We start from the raw sequence: 10,659 nt of genomic DNA, 5'->3' as shown, positions 1-10,659 counted from the left end.
AACCTTACTAAAATTGCAAATTCAAGTTCTCCAGTGTTTAAGGTTGTTTGCCTAACTCCAATTTGATCCTCTTATGCATTATGATACAGTCTTTAATTACTCATTTAATTACTGTTAACTGGCTACTTGCCTCATTCAGGCATACGACAGGCTTGCTAGGGGAGATGAATTGGGGTGGTGTAATAAAATGTTATCTTTAAGACACCTCTTCCCGCCATCCCATTTGCTGCTGCATAAGGAAGCAAGGCAGCCATGGTAGGAAGAAGTGCTGCTCTTCTCAGAGCAGGTGAGCTCTGCTCTGAAGAGCTACGTATTATTCCTACCTGAATAGCATTCTGAACAAGATTCATGTCAATTCACCTCAGCAAAGCCTTTTGCGGGTGGGCAATAATTTTGACATCTTTCTGGGTGCCTGATGTGAAGTCCTGCAAAATATAGAGCCATCACAGATGCCAGGAAGAGAAATGCTTTGAACATAGAAAATAATGCACTTTTCTGAGTCAATAGGCTGCTCTGCATCCCAAAATTAATGTATGCTTTTGATGTTAATGTCATTGTGTCTCCATACCCCTTCTGCAGAGCGAGAATAGCAATAATACCTTCATCAACATATGGGGGAGGTATTGTGAAAATCAGATTAGTCATTATTTGATGTTTGTGAAGTGTTCAAGTGCTGCTGTTCTGATGAGCAAAGCGGAAAAATACAAAATTGGTTGTCTTCATTTGAATGGTCTGTGGTTAAAGTAAGGCACTGGGCCTTTCAAGGAGAAAGGAGAGAGAAAAAATCTGGAAAATGGCACTTCTAGTCAGCACCCTTCTTTCTAAACGCCGAATGAGGTGGAGAAAAAGATGGTGCATCTTATGCCAGGACTGCAGAGAGTTTCTGTACGCGATCCTAGATCTCCTGGCATCTCCTACCAACTGAAAGAATGCCTGAGTTTGCACCATAATAGGTCTCCATTTACCGACATTTTGGAATATTTGTCTCGCTGTAAAACTTGGGGGTTTTTATGTGAGTCTGTTGTCTTGCAAATCTGATGGTTGGCTGTAGGTTTTTACAGAACTTTGACTCAGCTTCAGGGAAGGAGGAATGAAGAAGCAGAAGAGTGAACTTCTGGAAGCCGAAACCCTCCTTTCCCTAGGTTTGAGCAATCTGTGCTGTTATGAAACCTTTTGAAATCTCATTTGCTGATGTCTTTCTGACCCCCCAAATTATTCTTGTGTAAATGTTGACACCCAGCAGAGATGAAATCATTGACTTGAGAAAACACAACCAGCTTATCAGAAACTGCACAATTCCAACAATATACTAGCAACACCAGCCTTTCTTCTTCCTTTCTTTTTTGTCTTATTTTTTTTCAATTGTTTGTGGTTAGTTGGCAGATGGTATTGTGAATCAGACTGTATGTAACTGAGGGAACAGAATGGTTTTTTCAGTTCACGTAAACCCAAATCCATGTCACAAATCAAACTCGTTTTATTTTCAGGTCTTTTGTGTGCTTATGATTTTGGTATGTTTACTCATTTCATGTTGATAATTTTAATTACACATTCACAGAATGTATAAGCAGAACAAGAACTAGATATGTTTTCCAACTGAATTCAGGCTGTCTGTAAATTTTCTCTGTGTGTTGTACCCATAGCTCACTGAAATCAAAGGACATCAAAGTTTCTCCACTAACCACCTGAAATCAGTTAGTCCTCAATTGGTTCTTTTTATGATCCCAACACTAAAGTTGTGTGATTTGTTTGCTGAAGGAAAGTGATTTAAAAGTGGACAGACAAAACCATCAGAAAAATGTTGAGGCTTTGGTCTCCTGTATCATGCTGTTAGACACTAGGCAGGGCAAAAGGAACAATTGCAATCCATTTATTCATGGACAACTGTAAAGCCAGAAGATGCATTAAAACTTGACTTTACACCTTGGAGGTTTAGGATCACGACGTAACTCCATAAAGAAAAATCTTTACACGGAGTTTGCTGTGTGTAGGAGAAAGGAGCTGCCCTCTAGCAAACTAGGAAAAAAATCAAAATAGTCTTGTTGGTTAAAAGCATCAATTTTGAGTTCTGCTGTTCAGATGTGAGTTTTGGTGTTTTATGTTTCAAATTAAAGGCGTGGCTGAATGTTCATTATCCCTACGATAAAAGCAGTAGAAATAGGTGCAAAATGGCCCTTGTGCAATGCTGTAATTTACCTTTATTTTAAACTGGCTTACGCATCTTAATACATTATGACAATCAGAATTATCAGGCCACCAGGCGGAGAGGAGTTTGTTTTGTTAATTGCTCTTGTTAAGCCTAATTACAGAATGGGGTGGAGTGGATGTGAGGGGAGGGAGGAATCTGCTAGCAAGAGGAAATTCTAAAATCCTCGGAGCAGTTCCAGGCAGTGTGTGTTGGGGAGCAAGAGTGCGGGTGTGGTGTGGTGTGCATGAGCATGCGTGTGTGTGTGAGAGAGTGAATGACAGACTTTCCATATGGACTAAAACCCTGAGGTGCATCAGCTGGAGGTGGGGAACCTGTGCTGTGTGGACATGTGAAGGTACAGCTGAACAAAGAACTGTGCTGTAGTTTTCTTTATGAACTAAAGCCTTTTTTTTTGGAGGGGGATGGGGGAGGGGGGGAAGATGCACATTACTTACTTTGCTGTTAATCTTTGAGGTTTGCATCAGATTGAGTGTTAAAATGGTGTGCTGATATGCTGCACCATTCTTTGATGTTACAGGTTGCCACATAGCTGTGGGTTGGTATCCTAAAGCCCTTTGAAACGTTTTCCTTCTTCCCAGTGATTGTAGCAGGGATGTGCGGTGCACACTGTGTTACTTGTTTATACTCTCCAATTGAAAGCATACATCCAAAGAGCCCTTCTGCCCTGCATTATTCCAGTTTGTTTATGTGCCCCACATTACGCTGTTGGCGAATTACTGTGCCTGACCTGCATTGTCAGCCCCCTCCATTGCCTCGGGAGCCTCCGGCACAGAAGTTTCTGATAAGGCAGTTTTGAACAAGCCAGACACCAAGTGAATGATTCTATAACAAATCTGTGCTCTTCTCCGGGGTATGTTACCTGACTTGTTTGCTGCCAAGGTGGTTTTATTGGTTTGGCTACTGGGTGGAGGGAGGAGACTAGAACAGCACATAAGTCACGTTTTTGTTTTGCTTAATTATAACGTACACTTTTAATAAAACCTTTTAGTGCCATGAATTAAATGTCATTGCAATCCTGCACAAGAATAAAAATGATACTGCTATTGCAGCTGACAGCTGGGTGGTTAGATGGCCAGTGTGAGTCTGAGGCTCAGAAGCCTTTACTTAGCTGGCTGGAGATACTGCTGGGTAAATGTGTTTACTTTTTCCTTAGTATTTATACTAGTTAATGTGTCGCACTAGATAAATCTACTTCCTGAGTCCATCCTTCAGCTTGCTCTCTTCCCTCCCAGTTGACAAATGGTTTGAGTTTGACACCGTTTTATCAGTTGAGCCCCTGCTGGGTGCTGCTTGCCCGCTTGTTTCTGCTTTATCGTGAAAAGTGAATTATCTGCAATATTTTGCTATCATCTAACTAGCAGTTGGCAAGCTTTCCTATATGAACTGATTTAGATTTCAGCAAGGGGAGGCTGTTGTCTTTCTCTGCAAAGCCCTGTTGTTGCTCTCCAGGAAAACAAAAGATCCTGGAGCTTTCTGCACCGCAATCTGCTGCTGTCCCACTTTCAAGGAGGTGTTTTGTTTGTTGCGGCAGCTTCCTATCTTAAAATGATAAATTGAGCAGACATGTGTGCTGCTTTAAACCACTGTCTCCAGGGCTTTGTGTTCACTTAGGATAAAATACATTATTTTGTGGTAGGCTCTGGTGTGATTTAAACTTGGTTTAAAGATTACAGAGCAAAAGGGAAAGCATCAACATCTTCAGCAGTGGTAGTTTGATGAGGAATCGCTGTCAGAAGAAGAACTCTACTGACTTAACCTCAAGTGGGTTGCAAATGCATTAGGGATTCATTAATATTAATAGTAGAATAGACATTTCCTGCTTTCGTTTGACATCTTCCAAGCTATTTTTTTTTTTAAGAGCAACTTGAAGTGCAGTTTTAACACTTATTCAAGTTACTACAAGGATGATAAGCTAAAGTTAAACAGAAGGAGACCTCTGAGTGTGTGGGATTGGTCTCTAGGAGTCCTGGAATTTGGTGCTGTGCTTTAGAGAAAGATTGTGGTAAACTCTCGGGTGAGACTTTCAGGGCAGTTGCAAAATGGGTCCGTTAGGTACGACTGCAACCAGAATAAACTGTTGTCACAAGAAATTGTTCTACGAGGGTGACAAAAAGATCACTTTCAAAATGATATGTAAAGGGTAATAACTGTAGATTTCTAAGGTGGACACAGTAGTGGCTTGTTCATAAGTTCAGGGATGAAAAAAAAAAAAAAAATCCAAACCTTTACTGAGTCTCCAAATACTTTGCGAGGTTGGCTGAACAACTCCATTTGAAAAATAAAAAGATCCAAGGTAATTTTTACTCGCTTTCAATCTTCTAAATCCTGTGATGCACATTTTCATGCTTCTCCTCTGTCGCCAGCAGGCTTTCAAGATTTATTCAAGGGGAAAAAAAAAGAAATTTGACAAAAGCACCAAATATCTTTTGAGACATTAAAAAACCCCAAGAACTTTGTTAGGACCAGGAGGGAATTGTAATTGTAATGATCGTTTTTCAGCATCCTGCATATCACAATTTCACCCACTGAGCCCTTTAAGTAAGAACTTGTGGCAGTGGCATGAGGCAGGGGGCTTGCTTTTTATAGAAAACACAGCTAGGAGTCCCAGTTCATAAAATGTCAAAAGAAAACAGGTAATCCCCCACAAAGCACCTAGTCTGGCAAGTCTAGTGATGCAGCAGCTACAAATGCAGAAGTACACATGAGTTTGGCAGCCCTTACTGATAGGGCAATTTGAATTGTCAGTGTGCGTCTGCTCTACTTGTTGAGCCTAATGAAAAGTACAGTTTAATCACTGGTGTGCCAAATTGACCATGATTAGCTGTTATTGCAGATTAGCGCATTGTCTGGGGCTCCAGAATTATTGATCCGGGTGCTGTGCTCTGGTGTTTTCTGTGCCCTCTATCGTAACCTCTTCTTAATGCTTAGGGCAGAGAAGCAGGAAAGGAGAGTAGGAGGGAAGAAGTCCAGATGGGAAGAAAACAGGTCCTGAAAAGACCACATAGGAACTAGGTCAGGTACTCTGGAGATTAAAGAAGCATGCTTCATCCCTGGACGCAGGAGGCAGGGGCAAGTAGCATACAATTACGAGGAATTAGAACGGCAACAAGTAGTGCAGATTTATCAGCTTTAATTGTCTATTGTCAGGACAGAGCCCTTCTTGTAGATCAGGCGCTGCCAATGCTTTAATACCTCTAATGGACTCTCTATTGTGGGATTATCTCTCCTAAGGACAATGTATTTCTTAAAACTAGTTGTTTTGGGAGAGGGAGAAAAAAAAAAAGAAGAAAAAAAGAAAAGAAGTAGCTGCAGCCCTCGGTTGGGGTTTTTTTTTTTTTTTCCTCCCTCTCTGGTTTGTCACATTTGCAGGAAGTAGCTGAGAGCCCAGTGTTGCTCTTCTGTCAGCAGCGCTATTCCTTCAGGGGAACTGATAGATACCTATTGAACATTAACCCCCTTTGCTCCACCTTCCCCAACGAGCTCCTCCAGAAACAATAGCTGGTTGATAAAGAGCAGATAAGCAAGGACACCCGGCTTAAGAATCTCTCGCTATCTTTATTTTAAAAGCTTTCCTGGGTTTTGCAAAGTAAACATTACAACATTTAAAGAAGGATAAGGTGTCAACTATTTAATGAGAAGTTGTGTTTAATAGCACAGGAATTCTTCCCTCCCCCAGCCAACACGCAGGTATGAAAAGACTGTTATTTCACCACCCTGGGATAGGAGAGGTGGAGAAATGACAACTGCACTCTTAGAAGCTTAAAAAGTGGTTCTTCAGACCAACCCTACCAGATTCCCTAATCAACTCTAAACATACAGTCACTATTTTGAATCCTTTGGTCCTCAATGCACAGTAGTCACCCTGCTGGATCTGTGATAATCTGTGGGTAAATATTTTCATTTCCACCACATGCACTTTGTCATGGTGTGTAGCTGTTGTTTTTGTTAATCTGTTTTGAAATGCACTCTGTGGCCAGCTTTTTGTCTGAGAAAAGTGGCATAGTTCCACCCATGGATCTTGCCTTCCTTCTGCTGTGTTGATCAGCTCCAGGAGACCAGGCGGCCTGGAGAGTATCTGGCATCAAAACTGAATTGTGCAGGAGCACACTCTGAAGTTTCACCATTGTTCATATCACTGTATCTTACCAGGCAAGCTGAGGTGAAAATACCCCAAAAAGTGTCATGACTGCCAAGTTGGGAACAGACATGAAAGTTGAAATAATACAATTCATTCTGAGGTGACTTCATTATTTCAGCTTGTTGTGAGCTTGTTATGGGACTGATGTCTGAAGTATTCACAGGAGTGAGCCTTCTAATATATGTATACCATCCCATCCCTCCTCCATGACAATCTGGAAGTCAGCCTATTTTAAATGAAAATTTTCCAAAGCTCACTCTCTTTTCAGTCCTCTTGTCACCAGTAAGGTCGGAAAGTAGTTGGAATGGGTTGGCCTGTTGTCATTTGTGTTTCCTCAGACTCAGTTACAATAGACAGAACATTCAAAAGTCCAGGGCTGGGATGTGAAAGGTTGAATTTGTACTCAGATTTTCCCGTCCAATATAAGCTTGTGTTGGTAGAAACATGCAAAGATTATAAAAGTGTTCTTGTATGGGTTCTTGACTGTCCTCCCAAGACCACCATTGCTCAGAAGTGTGATGGGAAGGCTGACAGTAGCCAAGAAGGGAAAATCGTGGTCCACCTTCTCACAAAGCCTTCTTGCTGTCCTGATAGCAGGCCCAGATAGCCTTGACTCCTTCTCCTCAAACTCAAGGCTCAACAAGAGGAAAAGGCTGAAGCTTAGTTCTCACTTCTGTGTGCTGTGAGAATGTTTTTATTCCATTGGAGGAGAATTGTTTTGGCTTATTCATATGTCATCTGAGTAGTATTTTAATAAGGCCTAGTGGGAAACAAAAAGGGATATGGCATTTTAGTTTGACTCCTTTTTTCTCTTTTTAAGGAAAATTTCTTGAGAGGATAAAACTACAGAAACCAAAAGTGATGTTAAGGCTTGCACTAGGCAGTAGCTGAGAGTGCAGCCAAAAGATCTGCTCTTGGTATTGCAGAGCAGAGACAAAAATAAACGTTTGGCATTTGGAAGTGCTACGAGGCAATGACCAGGGTGCTCTGTAATTAAAGGCAGTCCCTGAAAGCTGCATGTGTTAATTCAAAAGCCTTCTGGCTATAGCACACACCACCCCAAATGCCCTTGCAAAAACCTTCTTGTAGATTCAAGTGCAATTTTAATTTCTCTCCTTATAGGCAATACCAGCTGAAGTTGTCTAGGCCATACAAAGCCTCTGAGATCATATCTGAAGCCCATAGGCAGTATTTTGCAAAGGTCAGGCCAGTCTGAAGAGAAGATGGCTGTAACTTTTCCTGTTGCACAGTCACTAAAGTGTGCTGGGTCTCTCCCTTGAATCTGACAGCAACTACATTTTCAAAAACATGGCCCCAAAACATGAGTGAATATCAGAACTTGAAAGCAAAGCAAGTTCTTCTTAGAGTTTGATTTCTCAGTTGGCTTTTAAAAGACATGCAGTTGTGCAACTACATCATGTACCTTCTCCAAGTAATGACCACAACTGGTCCCCAAATGTTTACCAGCACAAGGATGCCTACATGCAGGAAGTGGGAAATGGGGGTGGGTCTGATAGTTACTCTTGATGTGGTCAATCTGCCACTGACCTTGTTTGGGGAAGGGGAGGATGTGAAAATGAGACTCTCCTTTAATCTCTTGTGTGCATTTTATCTCCCCTCCAACTTTTAAAAGAAATTTCATCTATTAGAGCCAGCTCCCTTCCCTCCTTCTTCCCCTTACAATTACAGCAGGCGCAGGGAGAACAGCAGCAGTGGCAGCTGAGGCTGAGTTGCACAGGCTTGTTGTTGAGCTGAAGTGGTGATAGCATCAAAGGAAATGGATGGGGATTTCTGAGATCAGAGCTGTTAGGGCCATTCATGATTTGTTGCCAGGCTGAAAGCTGCTGCAGAGAGAGCTGCCTGAGAAATGCTGATTAATACAGTAATTGAGGTTTTCTATGAGCGAGAAGGAAAAAATTAAAATATGACTAAAAATGTTCTTTTTGAAATGAACAACATTTTGAAATTGCACATTCCAGACAATAGCAGCTACTGGTACAAATGATTTCTATAAAAGAGCAGAAAACTTCTGGTTGAACACGGCGTCTTTTTATGTTTCTCTCTTAAGGAGGAAGGTCAGAAGGTCAGTCTATATATTTCTTTAATGGCAGAGTTTCCTTTGTGAATCTTACTTTAGTACACATTCTTAACAATTTGTTTCTGTCTCTTTTTCTTGATAAACTTAGTTTTATTCCAGATCAGGCACTGTTAGGCTGGATCTGCACATCAGCAAAACTCCTTCTCCTGCACTAAGGTAGTTCTGGGCTCAGCTTCACTGAGACACCTGGAACTAATTTAGGGATAGCCTCAGAGCGTGCCACAGAGTTATTTGAAGTCCATAGGCTTCGTAGGCTGTACTCACCTCCCCAGGCTCCAGGGATAGAGCCGCACTGACCTGGGATATTGGCATCCTCCTGATGAATATTTCACTTCATCTGATGTGATCTAATCTAATCTGTTTTCACTTGTTTTCCAGTCCAAAAGCATTCTCAGTTCCTTGAAAAGCAGACTTGCCTTTTTCCCTGCTCTCCTTCACATTAAGAAGATCAGTCCCTGAAGGAAACACACCAACCCTTTCTTCTCGTCCCCCCCCCCCCCCCCCCCCCCTTTTTTTTGTTTTTCTTTCAAGCTAACAGGGAAGTGAAAAGCTCTGAAACAGCTGCCTCTCGGAGTGAGACTATTTTTCGGTAAAATAATCACCTTCAGTATGACTACATTGTTTTTCTGTTCTATGCAGTGTGACTCAGCATCAGTTAATTAACCCAATCAAGTAGGCTGGATTTCTCTCCTTTAATGAATGGTTCTTCCTACTTCAGAGCCTTCCTAGACCTCATTTTGGATGTGCCTCGGTTTTACAGGGTATATCCAATTACGTTTATATCCTTCAGCCCCAGTGCTCAGGCCACCTCTCTTGTGGAATTACACTGTGGTGGCACTTAAGGCAGGACACTCACTTGCCAGCAGTTGCCCTACTTAGCTCTGCTGCCACGAGCCCTCCCGTGTTAGCGCATACGGAAGGTCTTTACACAGATATGCTATTCTCAGCATCGCAGGCCGAAAATGGCAAGTAATCCTTTCCACACGTCTTTTTATCAGTGGGAGGAGAAGCAGGTCAAGGGAAAGGGGTTTGTGTACGCCTGTCAGAGAGACAGACAGGCACCCGATTGCATAAACCTGCTTCCCGCCCCCCCCCACTTCTCCCTTTTTCCTGTGAAGAAATATGTAACACTGAGATCACCCTAGAATATAATGCATGTATGTTTAGAAGAAGAATGTGAAACTAGCTGCCACATGAAGTGCCAGGCAACTGATGAGAAATACACTTGCAGACGTGTGAGAAGAAGGAAAAGTAGTAGAGTTGCCTCACAGTGAGCAGCTAGCATTTGCACTGGGCTGTGGATGGCTATAAATGGAATTGTGCATCACCGTTCCTCTGAGCCCGAGGACGCCTCACTGAAGAGACAGGACCACTGAAGGAAGTAAGGCATCTGGTTGTTTTGTAATGAGAAGCAGGAATGCTCTTAATAATAAACAAACAGGACATTGTATGCCATCATCACAGGATGTCCTTCCTTCAGCCAGCATGCTGGCTTGGATCGGAGGAAAAAAATTGGGCGCCGGGATCAGCTGATTGGTCTACCAACTCTCCTTCCATCAGCAGTGTGTTCCTGGATGGCCGCTCACACATTGGCCCGTGCACGATCCGTGCTCGTTTTCCTACCGCACTGCGAAAGGGGCATCGGGTTTGGAAACGCTGTGTGCTATGTCCTGCTGCTGTGAGCTTCCCTGATATTATCAAGGGAAAGGGGGAAGGTTTTGTTTAAGGGAAGAAACAGAAATGTTTTTCCCAGTTCCTCTCACAGGCGCTGATTAGAAAGAGACTTGGGAAAGGGATAAAATCAAAACTCTGAAACCTCCAAATTTGTTATCTCAAGTAAAGTACTATGATTGTTGAGGTTTGGGAGCAAGCACTTTGAATTGAGTTTTAATCAGTATTCGGGAACTTGGAAATAATTTTAGTTAGTATTTTTTATAAAGTTCTATCGAGTCAAACTGCGTAAGAACGAAAGCGGTCATATACTGAACTCCGAAGCTTAAAAATAGCACGGGAAAACAGATTTCTAGTAAAAACTGCCTCAGGTGCGCTCTCCGCGAAGCGCCGCGGTGCCCGCCCACCCAGCAGATCCAGGCGGCGGGGCAGCGCCGCGGCTCTCCCAGCTGACGCACGGGGCCGAAAGGGAGGGGAAAAAAATTAAAATAATAACAGTGATGTAAAAAACCCAACGCGGGTGGGCTGGGCGGGGCAGGGTCC

At 42.6% G+C, this 10,659-nt stretch overlaps 1 protein-coding gene across 2 annotated transcripts in view; it reads left to right on the top strand.

Moving 5' to 3' along the window:
- The first annotated feature begins 2,362 nt into the window (after window positions 1-2,362).
- The window catches only part of PRDM1 (PR/SET domain 1), a 31,000-nt gene continuing 22,703 nt past the window's right edge, over window positions 2,363-10,659 (top strand). Inside the window, exon 1 of one of the 2 annotated variants that reach the window (XM_069011054.1) lies at window positions 2,363-2,511. The gene's annotated coding sequence lies outside the window, so the exon portion shown is untranslated. Of the gene's footprint in view, window positions 2,544-10,659 lie in introns of both variants that reach the window. The other variant, XM_069011053.1, reaches the window with a different exon arrangement.

The sequence above is a fragment of the Aphelocoma coerulescens genome, chromosome 3 (genome assembly GCF_041296385.1).
Source record: "Aphelocoma coerulescens isolate FSJ_1873_10779 chromosome 3, UR_Acoe_1.0, whole genome shotgun sequence".
Classification (NCBI taxonomy): Eukaryota; Metazoa; Chordata; class Aves; order Passeriformes; family Corvidae; genus Aphelocoma; species Aphelocoma coerulescens.
This window is presented reverse-complemented; position numbering and strand designations above follow the sequence as displayed.